General features: G+C 35.7%; 1 pseudogene; it reads right to left on the reverse strand.

Moving 5' to 3' along the window:
- Window positions 1–4,794: 4,794 nt before the first annotated feature.
- LOC148005910 (large ribosomal subunit protein uL18 pseudogene) lies at window positions 4,795–5,721 on the reverse strand (annotated as a pseudogene).
- Between the last annotated feature and the right edge of the window lie 15,638 nt (window positions 5,722–21,359).

A 21,359-nucleotide genomic window follows, 5' to 3' on the forward strand; every position in this document is an offset into this window, starting at 1 on the left:
GTATATACCTAAGTCTCTTCCATACACGTATCTTTTAAGTAGCAAGCACCACAATATAGACACCATTTTGTTTATTTCTTACTGTAATGAAATTTTTCCTTTAAAATTATGAATAGCAATCATCATTATTTTAATTCCTATGGGAACTTTTGCCACACCAATTGATGCACCAATCTGTACTAGCATGTTCCCTAAAATTATTTAGTTTTCCTACACATGACAAAAATATGGCAACTATTTTCATGTATATTGTTTTAAATTTTTTAAATTATTTTCTTAGTATATGGAATGAAAATGACATAAGAAAAGTAATATACAATGGTAAACAGTTTATGTCAGTTCTCCCAAAGTGTACTCAACCTAATAGCATTACCAACCCTAAACACAACTATCAATTTGAAGTCATGGCCAATGCCCAGTGTCTAGAGCCAGTAGCAAGGACCCAAGGACGTTATTTACATCTCTGGACCACACAAGGCAGCAAGGGACAAGCAAATGCTGAAGGCTGTCTAATGGACACTACACACATACTACGGCACATGCATTCTGGCTTTCAAAGACACAAGGACAGGCTCCCACAAAATAAAATTTAAAAAGTAATGTGATAGGACCTATTTTTACTTAGTTTGAAGATTTACATGAACTGTTTACTGGTTACCCTAGACTTTCTCCCTGTTAGTCCTCTGCTATTTCTTGTAAAGATGTTGCCCAAGATTGCTTCCCTACTTCCATTTTTTCATTTAAATATTCTCCATAACCTTGTATGGATTTTTGATGAAATCCTACTCAATGTGTACAAAGTTTCATACATGTATGTTTTCAGGGCTTATCATATCATATTTGTATTTTCTTCTTGGGGAAGACAATTTCTTCCACTATCAACATTCCTAAGTTCGCTAAAGTTTTTTGCATAGGGTTGAGGCCTTGTGATCTATCTATCCCCTGTGCGCTTTACCATATATAGTGTATTGACACCATTCAGCTCACGTTTATTCACATGTGTTGGTGAAAGTTCTTTCAACTGATGAATGAAAGATTACAATGTGGTATATATACTGTATGAAATATTATTCCTTAAAGAAAAATGAAAATCATGAAACTTTCAGGTAAATGGTTGTTACTGGCAAATATCTGGTAATTTAGACATAGGAACAAAAACATTTTATATTTTCTTTTATATGAGCCCCTAGTTCCAAATGTTCATATATGAGTATACATAATGGAGTAACTACATAAACCAGTAAAGTAAAAAAGGATCATTGGGGAGGACTGAGAGCAGAATAATTGATCTCACAGATAAATTATTTAAATTGAAGGTTCTCTAACTAGAGATAAGGAAGAAGTTAATTATAAAAGAAAAGAGGAATAGAAAATGTAGTAAGGTTGTCTCAAAATCATAATGAATATTATTATTACCTATTTACATAAAATTAGCTATAATACATATATCAGTATATAACAATACATAAATAGTTTAAGTAAAATTTTGCCATCTGAGATAATAATGCCTTTTTCTAAGACCCAAAAGCCGTTGAACAACAACAAGAAAAATAGCCAATATCAAAATATGAAAACCTTTGGAGTTGCTAGTTAGGGTTGTTTAAGCTAATCCTTAAAACATTACAGACACTTGATGCAATCAAGAGGTGGAAGATAAGTCCCTGCTGCTAGAGGCACCATACACTTAACGTACAAGGACCATAGCCTTCTGGGCTTGAAGTAATGAAATGTATCTTCCTTGAGGACTACCTTCAATTCTGCACTGTCCTTGGATACCATCTCTTGGTAGGGACACTAAATCAACTCCATTCATCCCAGTGACCTAGGGACTTGCTGTCCAGGTAGTAGCTCTAAAACCATCCACATGGCCTGCCTTGAGGGCCATGTTTCTAATCCTTGCTCTGGCTTCTCCCTTCTTTGGCAGGGACCTAGACTTGTCAAACCATTTACAATCAACTCATTTACAATATGCTTCTCAGTTTCCTGCTTTAAACAGATATTCTAAACTCATGGCACCAAATCCACCAATCCATATAACACAAAGAACACAACTCAATCTACCTCTTTGATCTGATTATAGACAATATGTCTTGTGCTTTCCTTCTATCCACTTCACCCAAATATTTCAGGTAGAGATCTTAAACTCACATTATCAACACCATCAGCTCTCTTTGCCTGAGAAATATCATAAGAATCAACCCAAAACTTCTGAAGATTGGCTTTGTAAATCCTATAACTCTACACTCCAGGCCTTAGAAACCTCACTAAATTTGAACTAACTTGGGACTACATTATTTGGGGGAGGGTTGTTTGTTTATTTATTTATTTTCTGAATTATCTGTTTCTTTACATTTTTATTGGATATTTTTAATTTACAGTTCAAATGTTATTCCCTTTTCTGGTTTCCCATCCATTAGCCCCCTATCCCCTTTCTCCTATGAGGCTGTTCCCCCTCTCCAACCACCATGCCTTCCTGCCTCCTTACCCTAACATTCCCCTATTCTGGGGGGATCCAGCCTTGGGCTTTTCCTCCCATTGGTGCTCAAAAGGCCATCCCCTCCTACATATGATGCTGGAGCCATGGGTCTGTCTATGTATAGTCTTTGGGTAGTGGTTTAGTCCCTGGGAGCTCTGGTTGGTTGGCATTATTGTTCTTATTGGGTTGTAATACCATTCAGATACTTCAATTCTTTCTCTAACTCTTCCAATGGGGGGCCCCATTCTCAGTATAATGGTTTGTTGCTAGCATTCGCCTCTGTATTTGTCACACACTGGCTGAGCCTATCAGCAGACAACTATATCAGGCTCCTGTCAGCATGTACTTCTTGGCTTCATCAATAGTGTCTACTTTTGGTGGCTGAATATATGTGGTCTGGATCCCTGGGTAGGGCAGGCTCTGAATGGCCATTCCTTCAGTCTCTGCTCCAAATTTTGTCTCCATATCTCCTCCTATGAATATTTTTCTTCCCCCTTTTAAGAAGGACTGAAGCATCCACACTGTGGCGGTACTTATTCTTGAGCTTCATGTGGTCTGTGGATTGTATCTTGGATAATTCAACATTTGGGGCTAATATCCACTTCTCAGTGAGTGCATACTGTATGTGTGTGTGTGTGTGTGTGTGTGTGTGTTTCTTTTGTTTTTGTTTTTGGGGTTTTGTGTGTGTGTGTGTGTGTTTGAGTTACTTCACTTGGGATAATATTTTCTCTTCATTTGTCTATGAATTTCATGAAGTCATGGTTTTTGATAGCTGAGTAGTACTCCAATGTGTAGATGTACTTTATACAATTTGAACAACAACATTAACTTACACCAAAGTTGAACTTTAATATATCCCTTTCTTTTAATGAGTTAGCTTGAGCTCCATACATGAAGGAGACATGAACAGTAACTAGAATTTATTCTATTCAATAATAATATACATTGAACTAATTCCAAAGCATGAAATTTACATGGTATTTTGTAATGCAGTTTATAAGAAATTAAATGTAAGCTTGGAAAGTTGTATCCATGTTATTATTTTTGTCATCATAATAAAAATTTCAAAAGCAAGAGTTCTGATATGTCATACACAGCTATAAAAATCTCCATGAAAGGTGGAAATAATATTAAGTCAATATTTTAAAATGATTAGAAAGAGTTGGACATTCAAGGGTAAAAAAAACCCATCACTATATAGAAATATTTATTTTACAAAGTAGAGTGCAAGTACATATATAAAATTACATAGCCTTTTTCTATCTTATGACTCTTCTTTTACAATTTTTCCATCTCCTCTTCTGCACTGTTGACTGAATGTTTAAAGAGATGATATCTACATCTTGTTTAGGGTCAAGCACTTACTTGTCACATAATTTTAAAATCATGCACATAAATGAGCCTCTACCCTTTTTGCAGTTCATTAGAAATATCAGCTCTTCTTATATAGGCTAGGCAGAAATTTTCTGTGGATATAAATACGTATACTTATTTATACTTATACTTATTTATATTTATACTTATACGTACTTAGAAAGTAGGACCACCTTATATGTACATTAACTGATACATGGTATTGAAAGATACTAAAATATGATTGTGTATAGTACAATATTATGATCTTTCAAAAAATGAAATAATGACATTTCCAGGTATATGAAGCAAACTAGAAAATACAGTGAGTGATATAGCTCAGGCACAAAGAAAAACACTAGTGTTAATGTTCTCTTTTTAAACTTCCTGATCCAAAACCTGAAGGGAGGTGCCCCCTGCCTAGCACAGCTGTTGTAGTTGTTATTGATTGTTTTATAGGTAGTCTATGGACACCAGGATTATCATTATTATCCCATGTGGGTCAACTATGTTTAGATTGTATGTATTTATGCATTCATATAATGGATTGATATGTATTTCAAGTAAGTTTATGTCATTCAAGGTTATGGAATTTAGACTTATATATTAATGTTTTTCTATGACTTTTTACAGCATGCTTGGTGATGTGTATTCAGACTCCTCTCTGTCTCTGTGTTAACCTACTTTCTCCTTCCTCATGATTTTCCATGCCACCATTATTTCCCTTTTCTCCCTTCACTGCATATGTGTACTTAATCAGTATGCTTTGGAGTATGTGATCACAACAACCAATAGTGATTGAAAGAAAGTAATAATAATAATAATAATAATAATAATAATAATAATAATAATAATAATAAATAGCAAGTACCGACTAATCGGAGATCTATGTATTAGAGAGTTATTTCTGTTTTGTAAATACTGTAAAAACTATTTCTGTCCTATAGTTAATTTAACATCATTTATTAAATACTGATTGCATATGCATTAAGAATGTGCAACCACCTCTTTTTCTTCACTTCTCTCTTGCTCTTCTTCTCATAGACTGGATTCTCTCAGATAGCAGCATGAGCTTTCTCCTCCATCCTGTCTGGAGTTATGTTGTTCTTGATGTACTGAAAGAACTGTTTCTTATACACATCTTCATCTTCCTCCATCAGGTAGCTCATGTAGTCTGCCACATTCTGACCCATGGTGTGCTTCAGGTGCACCTCTGCATTGAACTCCTTGCTTTTAGAGTCATAGCCAGGGAATCGTTTGGTACTATGAGGGATAGACAAGCCTCCATCCACAGCTACCTTCAGGGTGCCAAAAACTTTATTGCCAGTTGTAGTTCGGGCAAGACCCGCATCCAAATAGCAAGTGAAGGCACCAGGCTGACTATTAATGCTTTCCACATTGTATTCATCTCCATTCACCTCCACTTGGTCTTCATAGATCCTGTCCATGCCAAACCTATTCAGAAGCCTGCGGACCAGCAGCAGACCAGTGCAATAGGCTGAAGCGTAATTTGTCAGGCCAACTTTCACACCGTGTTTTGGAAGTTCATGTGTATGTCCTGCACAGACGACCAATATCCCCTTCTATATGGGCATATGCAATCTGGCAGATGATGTCTCTGTTCGTTACACGAACTATTATCCTGTATTTCGGTATGTTGTACTTACTTTTGTCCTGGATCACCAATCGTTTCTGTGCATGGTAGTCAGTTTTACCCTCTCGCTGCCTTCTAAATCTCACTTGGTATCTTTTAAAGTAGGCCTTATTCTTGACAACTTTCACGAATCCCATCCTACAGAACTGAGACCCACAACCGCGGCTCCAGGCAAACTTCCTCAGAGCTCAGGAACGGGCTACTGAAAGCTAAAGCAATTTTCTATGAAGATTTTTTCATAAAGACAATAAATATTGGTCAAAGCAGAAAAAAAGAATGTGCAAAATGGCACACAAAATAACCGGTTATGACAATTACATTTATACATTTTTTCTTATAGAGTCCAGTTATTTGTCCATATATCAGTGTAGACCTTGAGAATAGTGGAATCCTTTATGTAAATGTTATTTAAATACTTAGGCATTGGGTAAAGCAGAGTGCAAAATGAGGCTAGATTTCAGATAATCAACTAAAGACCTTAAAACCAAAATACAGACACCCCAAACTATTGATTTCATTTCCAAATAAGAAATGAATTATTTTGTGAGTTTCCTGCCTTTAGGTTTTAGACCAAATCTTGAATAGTTAAGCCATTCCAGAAGTCTAGATTTCTGGATGTTCAACCCATTTTTAATACACTTAAGGATAAATTTCTTTAGAGTTTTCATATGAATATATCTTTTTATACACATAATTATTGCAATAGGTAACCATATTTTGGCAAATAGAGACACCTACATGAGAGTTCTGATTTTTTGGGTGACTTCTGAGACAGTAGCTATGAAGAAACTGCACTTAAGACAAATAGGCAATGGATACTGCACAGCAAGTAGAAGCAAATCCAGGTGGCAATCCATTATCTATATTGAGTATTACACAGTGATGTCTACCATATTACATAACTTGTATGACTAGGCTATCATAGTTTATATTGTGTGAAAGAGCTAAACTATTAATCGCCAAAGAAGTGCATCCAGATGACAGAAAGTCCTGTAGCCTGGAAAAGCAAGATCTGGTAAAGTGGAAGATTTCGCCAACAAACTTAAAATTTGAAATATACTAAATCTGGGATTATTATACAGATAATAGGAATAGAACAATTATCAATACGGAAGAATAAGGAAGTTAAGATACCAAACTTTTGGAGAAAATAATTGTCATCAGCTTTAAGTAATGCGAGCATTCTATTATAATCATTGTTTCCCTGTTTAGAACTGAAAAAATGAGAATTCAATTGACATATGTAAGGAGAGTACCACTCATTGGTGCTTTCTTCCCAGAGGATAAAAAGAATAGCAACCTTATTTTTGTCATAACTGGAGACTCTTTCATATTTTCTTCTGGACATCTGAGCTTTCAGAGAAGCAGTGACATTATCAAACACCAGATTGAATACTGGTTCAACTACATAGAAAAGAAATGAAAAGAACTTAGTTTTTTTTCCAAATGAATGGCTCTCCAAAGGCTAGGGGATTCCAGGAAGTAAGTTGGGGCAATTTGCATTCAGGCCTTCCTCATTTGCACCAAGTATATGGAATATTGTATCATTTTAGAGTTTGAAAAGCTAGAACACCAGGGCACAGCTGAAGTTCAGAAACCCATAGGTTTATATAGGACAAATTAATGTTTACTATGTGTATTTTTTAGTTTTATTTTACTCTAATAAATTCTTTGTGATAATTACTTTATATGGAAACAAATTAAATTTTGATTCATGGTATGGAGAATTCTCTTTAGGATTTCTTTGGCTTGTTGACAAAAAGGATACCTTGTACAGAACATGTTGAGAAGAAACTGTTCACTTCACGTATAAAAGTAACTTTTATATGCCTGATGTAGCTGTCATCTCTGGGGATTGCTGCTGAACTAACTCACCCTTTCTAGTTCTTTCTGAACACTGGCTGACTAGTTCACTAAGCATTCTGGCCCAAACTCCTCACCAAGCTAACTGACTCAAACAGGCTTTTTTTGGTTTTACCTGAATTGCTTTGCTTAGCCTCAAACATATTCTGGCAATATGTCCTAAACATCTGGCCCTTCTCATACTGTGGCTCATTCTGTCTTTACCTGAAACCTGTATTTGTAAATCTGTGCTGGGAAAACTGTTGCTGTCTCTTTGTCTCTGTCTCTGTCTCTGTCTCTCTGTCTCTGTCTCTCTGTGTGTGTGTGTGTGTGTGGTGTGTGTGTGTGGTGTGTGTGTGTGGTGTGTGTGTGTGTGTGTGTGTGTGTGTCTGTGTGTCTGTGTATTATACAACAAGTCACATGCCCAGCAACCATCAACACTTGTGAAGGCCTACCCCCTGCTGGCTCTGTTCCAGGGGTGGGAAACCTTGCTACACAATCCCTTCCAGGCCATTCATGACTTCCCACTTGATGAAAAAGAGGGACCACCTTTGAAGTAAATGATGAACAAATGAGCAAGCAGACACAAACAAACTATCTTTCTTTTGCTGGTCTAACAGATTGTATATATCTTTTGATTAATAGAACTATTAAACTATATTCTAAGCCACAGTCACTATTGGTACAGGTTGGTAGGAACTTGGGAGGAATAGAGGACCGGGGAGGGGAAGGGGTCAGGATTAGGTATGAGAGGAGACAGGGATGATATACAGAGGGTCAGGAATTTGAACAGAGGTGTGTAGTAATGGCAGATGGGGAACTGAGGATAGCCACTAGCAAGTCCTACATGCCAGGAAAGCCAGAGGACCCAACAGGGATGAGATTACCTGAAATGCCCAACTAAGTAGGCATTTCTGTAAAGACCATATCCAGAGGTTAGAAAAGACCCTGGTTGCAAGAAAAGGTCACCCACCCTTATCAAAATTTTAACTCAGAATTATTCCCATCTGAAGGAAATACTGGGACAAAGAGTAGAGCAGAGACTGAAGGAGAGGCCATGCAGAGACTGACCCATTTGGGGATTCATCCCATATGAAGCCACCAAACCCAGTCACTATTGCTGATGCCACAAAGTACTTGCTGATAGGAGCCTGATATGGGTGTCTCCTGAGAGGCTCTGCCAGAGCCCTACTGATACAGATGAGGATGCTTGCGGCTAACCATCAGTATGAGCATGGGGACCCCAATGGAGGAGTTAGAGAAAGGACTGAAGCTACTGAAGTGGTTTGCAACCTCATAAGAAGAACAACACTATCAATCAACTAGACACCCCCCCCCCCCCAGAGTTCCCGGGTACTAAACCACCAACCAAAGAGTACACATGAAGGACCCATGGCTTCAGCTCTATATTTAACAGAGGATGGCCCTGTTGGACATAGTCAGAGGAGAGGCCCTTGGTCCTGGGGAGGCTTGCTGCCCCAGTATAGGGTAATGCAGGTAAGGTGGAAGTGGATGGGTGGGAAGGGAAGCATGCTTATAGAGGGAGCAGGGATGAGAGAGAGGGGAACTGGGAAAGGGATAACTTTTGAAACGGAAATACATAAAAATATCTGACTAAAAAATGAAAAAAATATTTAAAAAGTTGACAAGGAAGAATAAGAACTTAAGATAATCATCTAAAATTATTTAAAAATTGCAAAATCTTTAAGAAGAGTGTAAGGAAGCCTGAATCTTCATTATTTTTAAGAGATTGTAGTTAAAAATAATATAATTCAATTTGTGTATAAATTAATTATACAAACCCACATAAATATATGTTACTGTTACAGAAAAACTGAATAAGTTCATTCAAACACACAATGAAGAATATAAAAGAGCATAGTAACTGAAAAGATATGCCATGTATATGAGCTAAAAAATAATTATATTTGTTGAGCAGTAGAAGAAATTTAAATCCTTTCCACAACCCAATCCATATGTTTCAGTAAATTCATTCTAAAATACTGAAATATAAGGGTCTTAAGAAATCAGTGTAATTCTGGGGAAAGTTAAAACAGGGTTTAACAAACTTGAGTAATACTCTTCATATATATAAAAGAATTACACTACTAAAGGCTGGGAATATATTTCAAGGATAGCTATGTAACCAACTGGATAGAAAACAGCAACCAAAGCCTATAAGTGTTTTTAAAAAAGCTTATCATGTTTGAAAAAACATAAAATTATAACATGGATATATTAGACAAGACTGAACACAGAGAGCAGCTCAACATATTAAAACTGAAATAGAAAGGAGGAGTCATTAATAAATAAAGACTTTCTGTTTGCAAAAGATTTTCTGAAGTAATGAATGGTCAGCACAGAGTATGAGAATATTAAATGTATGATCTCATAACGAGAAACACAATATAAAAATCTGAAACGTTAAAGCCACCACATAATGAATTATTTAAGCAATTCTAAATTCATAGTCACAATTATAAGTGAGAATTACTTAAAAAGTGTCATCATTATTTACACAAAATTATGATTTTAAATCAAAGTGGCACAGCATTAAATATCCATTAGAATTGTAAAAGTTGTGAGTAATGTCAGTGCCATATGTCAGTGAAAATCTTCCCTAATGATGAGAGTAAAAACTTAGTCTAACAACTTCAAAAACATATCAGCCGATTGTTGCAAAGTTAAATATACACTTACTATACAATCAGCCAATTTTTCTCTTGTTAATTTACAGAAGTGATTTAAAAATATAATTCCAAGGAAATCTTTGGTATAAGTAGTACCTTCTCTAAACAGGTAATGGCTTTAAACTGGGCAATAATCTACATTTACCTAACAGCTTGGAATAAAGGAGTGATGTGCGGCAGTGGATAGTGTACTCTGTAAACCAACACTGGAACCACACAATATGATGAATATGAAAGCAATTTGATATAGGTGACTCTAGTATATGAGACTCAAGAGCAATAACACGATTTAGCAAGTCAAAAAGTGAGTTTGCTCTTAATGGGACTATGGTCAGATGACAGCATTCATTGGTTTGGTTTTAGGAGTGATTCTTACGTCAAATACTCACTATATTTAATAATGTATAAATTAAATGTATATATTTGTTAATAAAAAATCCATAAACCATAGTTTGAAAATATGTCCTACTGGCTAATTTATAATGCATTGCTTGTTTGGAAAGTGTTTTGTCTCTGTAGAATGAGAGAACAAAAAGTAATGGAAGAAGCACACACATACACACACACACACACACAGCTGCTTAGGAAATGATGATGAAAAATTTTCTTACTGGGATTAAAACTAATGTGAGATCATGCAACAATATTTTAGAGATGCAAAGAGGTTTGTCTTGTGGTTGGTCACATTTGAAATTTTCAGAGAATGATGATGGATCAATGTCTCCAACTGCGGTTGTTGTCTCAGCAGGAAAATAAAGTTTTTCTCCTTTGACTGCAATGTATCACAAAGTGACCAAATTTAATGAAGCCTGAAAATGTTTATTACATCTCCATGTGGCATCATAAATGGGTTATTTGTTAATCATCATTTTATTTTCTCTCATTATAAATTGCCAAGTATTTCATGTCTTAACACCAAGATGGGCATTAGCAGTTTAAGAATATATTAGCCTAAGAAAAATTATGGAACCCTTAAGGAAATCTATGACTGGGGATAGTTGTTGCTGTTTCTCCAAACAGAAACAGATAGTAAACTATCACCAGGTTTGCAAAGAACGATCACAAAAATTATGAGATATTATTGGTATTTTGAGCAAAGAATCAAGATAAACTACTTTAACATAGTAAAATTACTCCAGAGTTTTAATAACATATTTACTGGAACTATTTTACAACTTGACTAGATATTGGTTTTATATCCTCAATAAGTAAATATTAAAATATTTTAGATCATAAATTTTAACTAATCAACCTAGGAAAATAAATCATAAATATGATGGTTTAGAAAATGAGGTTGGATTTTTTATTTGGGGTGAGTTCTGTGTTCAAGAAAAAATAGTTTCTTAAGACACTAGACAAATTTAAGACTTCATTTCAACTTTTAGAGTAGATCCCACTAAAATCCTTCAGTACAATGATCAAAGAAAATTCAGGGTCCTAACATATGTCTGATTTCACCAAGGAAGGTAGATCTCTGTAGTTTGAGAAGATAAATTGTAACACCATGGAATGTGATAAATTAACAGATCATAAAATAACCCAAATGACAATCAGCTTACGATATGTGCTGTGTGTAAGGCACATTGATTTTCAAGGTTATTTTTTTTAAACAAGGAATATGGTTGTAGTAGTCATTGGCATTTTTGTAAAGTAACTGGCATCAGAGATTTTCCTTTCTTTCAATTAAAGTGTTCCCTCTGGTTGCTAATTCTGTCTCTATGTATAACTAATGCTCATCATGTTTTTAGATACTGATTACCTTGCAAGCCTCCCCTCAATGTCATGTCAAGCAAAATTACAGTGGCAATGTTGTAAATCTAATTAGGCCACAGTGACCTTAACAGTGGGCAGTCCTCATCTATCTCAGCCTAAGCTTGTTAGAATGATGAAAAATGAAAACAAGGAAGATATTTTATTTTTATTTACCACTAGCTCTTTTATATTAATATAACCCTTTTGCTTCAAAAGTTTAGAAGTTTTCAAATACTCTATCAGCAATCACATAATAAAAATAAAAGGGCAATTTTTGAGGCCTGTTTTAAATTACATATCTATTCTGAATTTGAATGTGTATGTTGTATTTAAACGTACTTAATACACAGAAGTGAAATGACTTTCATATAAATATTCTTTTAAGGGGCTAATTTAAAATGCAATATAGTAAAATGAAATGGAATCTTTATTTAAATAATTTTTAATTATGCATTTTGATGTCACATTTTCTAGTGTTTCCATATATGAGAGGTAAAAATTCAAAGTTTGCTTCAAAGCAAAGATTGGCATTGTCATAAGTGAGTAAAAGGCACTCTCACCTACCATATCACAGTTATTTCTCAGAGACAAACATGCCGGTGGAATGAGGCAGTTCTACTGGGACACCATTAACAATGGTAGTATTTTTGTTTTCTAATGTGTTATTATATAGTAAAATTATTTTTGAATTCACTATTATCTTTGCTTTACTCCCTAAAAGCAGATTCATGTATTCTGGCTGATTTGTTGACTTTCTTAATGAGACAAATTACTAGTTCACATCTACTATAAGTTAGATGTAATAGCTTATAGTAGATGCCGGTCACCTAATATGAAAAAATCCATGCTATTTTTCCACTGTACAGTGCTATTCTTCTATCATTCTACCTTTTAGTCTTTTCCCTCCTATCATATGATCAACTGAGTAATATTGTATGTACAGTATCAAAAACTGATATACTTACTGTGTGCTTAGACTTTGAAAAACCTACTTTTAAAAAGGATGTTCAAATGCTTTGACCCCCACTTTTACCACACCACCCTAAGGTAGCTGATGGTAAGTAAGAAAAGGGGAGATGGGCCTGTTTAGAAGTAATTCTTTGGCACAATTCCAGTTTCTGTTGTCAGGATACCAGCAGTCCAGTTCAACAGTGTCAGGACACCAAACATAAATCATCAGTGGTGGCATGATCCAGCAGAAACAGCCAGTTTGAATTGACAGAATTGGCACCAGTCAGAGGGAGTGACCAGAACCAGTGGGGATGCCAGGAAGAGTTCTCTACAGCATCTCTCTCAATGAAGTAAAAAATCAGCAAAGATAGGAAACCAACAAAGAATTGCACAGCTAGCAATGCAAGTGCCCTACCACTGTCTGTTGACTCTTATTTGTATTCTTGCCAAACATCACAGGTAACCCCACAGATCTTGCCTCAGGAAAACATCAAGAGATTCTTCATCACCTGACATACCTAGAGACTTCCATTTTCCTCTAACAACATCTCAACATGTAGGCTACCACTTCCAAACCTTACAATTCCAAATGGTTAACACATACTACATACATAACAGTTAATACGCAAAGTACTACTACACAGACTGTGGGAAACGTTTAACCCCTGGAAAAAGCTATTTAGCTTTTCTGGAATATTAGCATCTTAGGACCCTTGGAATCTAAGAAACAAGTATCTTTTGCATGCAGTTCACCAGATGTTAAAGTTGTTCCTTTTCTATGTTCAGTCTATTTTCGAGTCCCTTGTTAGTTTCTTTTCTCTTCAGCCACTCCTAGTTACCTGAAATTTTTGATAATAGCCCCTTATTCTCTGAAAGGCAGGAAAATCTTAGAAGAGGGAGCTTACATCTTCTTCACTAACTTTATTTTGAGGTCTTGCTATAAAAGACAAGAATGGCCAGGAGAATCATCATCAATATTTCCCTTTTTTCTCTCAGTCTTTGGTATCATAAAGACTGTGTTTCAGTATAAGACAACTCATAGGACAGAGTAAGTATTGTAGACTCTTCAGTTTAAAATTGATTAGAAGTTCAACTCCTTTCTTACTACCTAGAATCTGATATACCTTTTCCCCTTTTACATAGCCATAAAACTCATGAAATGTTCATTTGTGAGCTTCAGTAAAAGTTCACTACTTTCTGTATTCATCTCCATCCTCACTTCTCAAATGAGTCACAAACAAAGCAAAATTAGTATAATTTCTATTGTCATCTTGATTGCTTTATGATGGTTAGTGGGATCTCTTTCAACATTACACATTCTGAGGAGCAACTGGAATAAGCTTTCAGATTTTTTCATGATCACTGATGTTGAACTAGCAGCTGCATACTTTGGAATATCTATATGCACATCACACCCCGAGGATTTTCTCCCCAATTCTTCTATGAATATACACCATACCTCCTGAATTCAGTTACTTATACAAGAGTGTATGAGGAGCTTGCTTCAATAGGTTTAAATACATTAGAACTGTAAATCTAACACTGAAATATCAATATTTAAGTTTGACCAGTGTGCTTGAATTCCAAAATTTTAGATGTTACCAAATTCATATTAACATCAATATGTAGTCTTAAGAAAAGACCATTCTATAACCATGCAAAGCAAACTAAGACTAAGAGTTTGAGAAGATATTTGCCCGTTATACTAAAAAACTATGAATGGAGAAAACTAGAACAACACAGGGTTCAATAAAGCACTATGAAACTGTAAGTAAAGTTTCAGAAGCTTGAGCAATGGGAAAACACATCAAGATGATTCATTAGACTCTCTCACACAGAGCAGACCTGAAAAATTTTGTGGAGCAGCCATATTCATATTTTGCCTGTGATGGATTCCATCTTACTACTATGATCTTCATACATTGTATTCCTGTCATAACAGCATTTCCCTCTATATTTCAAATAACCTGACTTTGCAATGACCTTGGAGTTCTAGACCATTTTCTTTGGCTCTCTGCTTTGTCTAAAATGTGAGTATGACTATATTACAACTCACCAAGTTATTAAGTAAATGTGACTATCTGGTTGAGGAATGGTATGAAGACCCTCTGTGCTTTTCACTATTTCTTTCTTTGCTTTGTCTGTCTAGAAGACTTTGCCATATTAGACACACTTGTACTCTGTTTATTTGTCTTCTTACTGCACTCCTTACCTTCACCTTTTTTTACTCTGCTCTCAATCTTGACCAAGACCAGAAAAGATCAACACTAGGGTATTTGCCATATTCACTGATTCTGTCTCAGGACTAAAACTATGTTTACCACATAATTAAATATGTAATAGTATGAGAATTGAAGGATAGAAATGAAAATAACCAGGATGCTAAATGACAGAAGGAATAAGGATAAGTTGGAAGTAAAAAAAAACCTGAGGTGACAGGATGAAAAAGGAACAGAAGGCAAAAGAATGGAAGGCCAGGTAGGGTAGGATAAAGGAATCCTGAGAGTAGAGGTTCTGCAGTTATATTAAGTAGACTGAAAATTTTAGGGCTCTGCCTACTGTAAGTTTTCTTAAACTATATAGAATATGAACATCAATTCCACAACTTTTGATAAGTTTTATGTCTGACCTCATCAAATTGCTTCAATATTTAAGTTAACACAAATGACTACTTAAAAGTGAGAGGCTTGGCCTTTTATTGAATGGTTTATTACATGCAACTGATGAACTTAAATATACTAATGAAGGAAAATAAAGTCAGAGGACTTAATAACTGCAGTGGTGGTGAAAGAATGGACACTATTTTAATGGTACAATATTTAGAATGCTAAGAAATAGTCAAAAACCCACTGCTAACTGGTCTTTGACAAAAGACCAAGGAAAGAATAACTAGAAAAAAGACCATCTTCTCAAAACTGGTCTGACTTACTAGAGCATTAACAACCAATAAATAAATTCACTTCATATGCACAGAGAATGCCCACCTACATAAAAATGGCCTCAAACTTACTCTTAGATCCCTAAGTATACAAGGAAAAACTGAAGAGCTGGAAGACAGCAGAGCATATTGTTTAGATGACACACAAACAAAACTGCCTAACGCATGAACTGAGCAAGGACCATACCAATAAATATGACAAAGTGGACAGTGGAAAGACAACAAGGACTAAACTATACACAAAGAACTACAGGCAAGTAAGGAAGGATGATAGTAAAAGAGGTGAGTTCTTTCCCTGGAAGAGCATAAAATTGATTATCCAATAAAAAATAATCAGTCATGAAACATACACACAAGTGACATCATATGGACTGAGCATGTTACACACACACACAAACATACACACTGTGTATGTATAAGATGGCTGTACTTATGTATTAGATATTTACATATATATGAATATATGTGCAGTCACATGTTACACACAAATTATGTGTGTATAAGATGGCTGTACTTATGTATTACATGTTTACATAGATATGGATATATATGCAATGATATGTTACACACACATATTGTGTGTGTGGATGTGGTTGAACTTACGTACTACATACCTACATAGATATGGATATATATACAATGAACATTGATGAAGAAAGAAGATGAATTTAAAAAAAAGCAAAGAGACATATGGGTAGATTTTAGAGAGAGAAAGGGAAAGAGAAAAGTACATAACTATATTATAATCTCAAGCAAAGGAAAATATTTTTAAACCAATCCTATAATAAGGTCAAAATATAGATCAAAATCAAAATTCAGTAATACCTCAAAGGACCACCCCTAGTGACCTATCTGTTAACAATCAGATGCTACCTGCTAAAGGTTTTAAAAACATCAAGATAGTACCATAAGCTGCGGTCCAGGTGGCAGAATAGCAAACTCTGAATATTTCACATTGAAAGCATTACAAATAAGCAGTTTTTCATACTAGGTGATGCCATACATACAGAGAGGAAGATAGAGAGAGATTGAGGGACCAAGAAGGCAGTAGAGATGAAAAGAAGGAAGGAGCAAGAAACAGATGTGGAGAAAGACGAAAGGACACACACACACACACACACACACACACACACACACACACACACACACACATACACACACACCAGGATAGAATGCTACAGAAAATGACAGAATTAATTTAATAAACATTTCTTAACTTCACAGAGAAAGGTTTTTTTTAAGTCATTTTATTTATTTACATTCCAGGATAGAATGCTACAGAAAATGACAGAATTAATTTAATAAACATTTCTTAACTTCACAGAGAAAGGTTTTTTTTAAGTCATTTTATTTATTTACATTCCAGTCATTGCTCCACTTCATTCCACCCTCCCAAAGGCGCTTATCCCATTCTTCTTTCCTCTAACCTTCTAGTAGTGCTCCCTCCCTACTAGGACTCCCAGTTGTCTGGGGCATCAGGTCTCTCCAGGATTAAGTACTTCTCCCACTGTGGCCACACCAGTCAGACCTCTGCTATATATGCACCAGGGGCCTACAGTTGGTGCATGCAGGTTCCTGGCTGGTAACTCAGTCTCTGGGAGCTCTCTGAAGACTGGGTTTCTTGAGTCTGCTGTTCTTCCTATGGGGTTGCGTACCCTTTCAGCATCTTTAATGCTCCTAATTCAACCTTAGGAATCCCCTACTTCAGTACAAAGGTTGGTGAAAATATCTGCCTCTATTTCAGTCACCTGCCTGTAGGGCCTCTCAGAGGACAGCCACGCCAGGCTCACCTATGTAAGCACATCATAGTATCAGCAATAGTATCAGGCCTTGGTGGTCCCCCATGAGATGGATCCCAAGTTGGGTCATTGGAGACTATCTATCCTTTAGTCTTCATCATTTTGTCCCTGCAGTTCTTTTAAACAAGAACAATTCTGCATCAGAAATTTTGACTAGAGGATATTAATCCTGTCTGTCCACTTGACGCCCTGTCTATCTACTAGGGGCAGACTCTTTGAGTTCTCTCTACCCAGTTTTGGGTATTTTTGATAAAGTTAGCCCCCGATGAGTCCTGAGAGTCTCTCACCTCAAAGGTCTCTGGTATTCTAGAGGGTCCCCACAGCTCACAACCCCCAAGTTGTTTATTTCCATTCATTCTCTTATCCTTCTAGACTTCTCTCCTGCTTCCAACCCCGCCGTATGTGATCCTGTCTCCCTTTCCTTCTCCACTCCCCACTGCAATGTTGGTCCCTCCCTCCCTCTGCCTCCCTTGATCATTTCCTCCCTCCTTCTAAGTGGGATTGAAGCAGCCTCAATTGGGCCTTTCTGCTTATTATACTACTTACAGGTCTGAAGGTTGTAATCTAGGTGTTCTGTACTTTATGGCTAATATCCACTTACCAGTGAGTACATACCCTCCTTGTCCTTTTGGATCTGAGCTACATAACTCAGGATGATATTTTATAATTCCATCCATTTGCCTTCATAATTCATGATGTTTTTGCTTTTAGTAACTGAATCGTGTTCCACTGTGTAAATGAACATTTTCTGTATCCATTCTTGGTTGAGGAACATCTAAGTTGTTTTCAGCTTCTGGCTATTACAAATAAGGCTGCTATGAACATGGTAGAACATGTGTTTTGTGATATTATGGGACATCTTTTGGGTATATACTCATGAGTGATCTGTCTGACTCTTCAGGTAGCAGTATTTCCGATTTTCTGAGGAACCACCAGACAATTTTACAGAGTGGTTTTGCCAGTTTGCAATCTCACCAGCAATGGAGGAGTATTCCTCTTTCTCCACATCCTCATCAACATCTGCCGTCACTTGGGTGTTTGATCTTAATCATTCTGATTTGTGTGAGGTGGAATCTCAGGGTAGTTTTGTTCTGCATTTCACTTATTACTAAGGGCTTTGAAATTTTCTTTCAATCTGGCCATTCAAGATGCTTCTGTTGTGAATTTCTTGTTTAGTTCTATACTCCATTTTTATAGAATTATTTGGTTTTGTGGGGATAACTTCTTGAGGTCTTTATATATTTTGGATATTAGCCCTCTTTTGGATGTAGGAATAGTGAAGATGTTTTCCCAATCTGTAAGTTGCTGATTTGTCCTACTGAATATGTCTTTTTGCTTAGGGAAGATTTTCAGTTTCCTCAAGTCCCATTTATCAATTGTTGATCTTTGAGACTATGGTGTTAATGTTCTGTCCATAAAATTTCCCCTGGTGCCAATGAATTTGAGATTTTTTTTCACTTTCTATTTAATTAGATTCAGTGTATCTGGTTTTATGTGGAGGTTCTTGATCTACTTGGACTTGAGCTTTGTACAAGGTGATAGATATTTATCAATTTGTATTCTTCCATATGCAGACCACCAGTTAAACATATACCATTTATTGAAGATGCATTCTTTTTCCCACTGCATGTTCTTGGCTTCTTTGTCATAGAGCAAATGTCCATAGGTATATGGGTTTATATCTGGGACTTTGATTGTATTCCATTGGTCAGCCTGCCTGTTTCTGTACCAACACCATGCAGTTTTCATCACTAATATTTTGTAGTACAGTTGTGGTCAGGGATGGTGATTTCCCTGGAAGTTCTTTTATTGTTGAGAATTGTTTTGATTATCCTGTTTTTTGTTTGTTTTGCTTTTCAATATGAAATTGAGAATTGCTTCTTCCATGTCTATGAAGAAGTATGTTGAAATTTTGATGGGGATTGCATTGAATCTGTAGATTTTTGGTAAGATGGCCATTTTTATTATGTTAATCCTACCAGTCCATGAGCATGGTAGATCTTTCCATCTTCTGATGACCTCTTTGAATTATTTTTTCAAGGATTTGAAATTTATATCTTAAAGATCTTTTACTTGCTTAATAAGAGTTACACCTTATTTGTGGCTTTTGTGAAGGGTGTTGTTTCCCTAATTTCTTTCTCAACCTTTTTATCATTTGTAAAAAGGAGGGCTACTAATTTGTTTGAGATAATTTTATGAGTTTGTATGAGTTAGTCCTGCCACTTTGCTGAAGTTGTTCATCAGCTTTAGAAGCTCTCTGGTGGAATTTTGGAGGAAGCTTCTGTATACAATTATATCTTCTGCAAATAGTGATGTTTTGACTTCTTCCTTTAAAAATTGTATCCCTTTAACATCCTTTTGTTGTGTAATTGCTCTAGCTAGAACTTAAACTACTATCTTGAATAGATAGGCAGAGAGTGGGCAGCCTTGTTTTGTCCTGGATTTTAGTGGGATTGCTTCAAGTTTCTTTTTATTCAAATGAGGTTGGCTGTTAGTGTGCTATATATTGCTTTCATTATGTTTAAGTATGTGTAATGAATTTCTGATTTCTGCATTTCTTTTAGCATAAAAAGGAGTTGTTATTTGTTCAAGGTGTTTTCAGCATCTTTTGAGATGATAATGTGGTTTTTTTCCTTGACTTTCTTTATACAATATATTACATAGATGTATTTTCCTATACTAAACCATCCCTGCATTGCTGGGATGAAGTTTACTTGATCCTCATGAATTTGGATTCAGTTCTCAAGTATTTTATTAAGTAATTTTGCATCTATATTCATAAGCAAGATTGGTCTGAGGCGCTCTTTCTTTGTTCGGTCTTTGTATTGTTTAAGTATAAGAGTAATCATGGGTTTATAGAATGAATTGGGTAGTGTTTCCTCTGTTTCTATTTTGTGGAATAATTTGAGAAATATTGGTATTAGCTCTTCTCTGAAGGTCAGATAGAATTCTCCGCTGAAAATATCTGGTTTGTGTCTTCATTTGGTTGGGAGGTTTTTTGATGATTATTTATATTTCCTTGGGGCTTATGGAACTGTTTAGATAATTTACTTGACCTCAATTTAACTGTGGTACATGGTAGCTGACGAGAAAGTTTTCCATCCATCTCATTTAGATTTTCCAATTTTGTGGAACATAGTCTTTTGTTGTAACTTCTGATATTTTTTGAATTTCTGCATTTTTGTTGTTATGTCTCTATTTTCATTTCTGTTTTTGTTAATTTGTTTACTGTCTCTGTGTTCTGTAGATACTTTGTCTAACGGTTTATCCATCGTGTTGATTTTCTCAAAGAACCAGATCTTGGCTTTGTGGATTCTTTTTTATCTTTCCCTTTGTTTCTAACTGGTTGATTTCAGCCATGAGTTTGACTATTTCCTACTATCTACTCCTCTTGTGTTTGCTTCTTTCTGTTCTAGAGCTTTCAGGTGTGCTGTTATGTTGTATGTATGGGGTAGGTCCACTTTATAAAGGCACTTAGTGCTATGAACTTTCCTCTTTACTCTGCTTTCCCATAGTTTGGATATGATATGTTTTCATTTTCATTGAATTATATAAAGTCTTTAATTTCTTTCTTTATTTATTCACTGAGTAATTTATCATTGAGCAGAAATTTGTTCAGTTTCCATGAGTATGTGGGCTTTCTGCTGTTTCTGTTGTTATTGAAGTCCAGTCTTATTTCATGGTGATATGATAGAATGCATGGGATTATTATAATCTTGTATCCAAAGAGGCTTGTTTTATGTCTGATTATATGGCCAGTGTTGGAGAAAGTTCCATGATGTACTGAGATCTATTCTATTGTTTTAGGGTCAAATGTTCTGTTGATATCTGTTAAATCCAATTTCTTTTAGTTTTACTGTGTCTCTGTTTAATTTCTGCTTAAATGACCTGTCCATTGGTGAGA

Source organism: Rattus norvegicus, chromosome 5 (genome assembly GCF_021556685.1).
Source record: "Rattus norvegicus strain SHRSP/BbbUtx chromosome 5, alternate assembly SHRSP_T2T, whole genome shotgun sequence".
NCBI classification, from domain to species: Eukaryota; Metazoa; Chordata; class Mammalia; order Rodentia; family Muridae; genus Rattus; species Rattus norvegicus.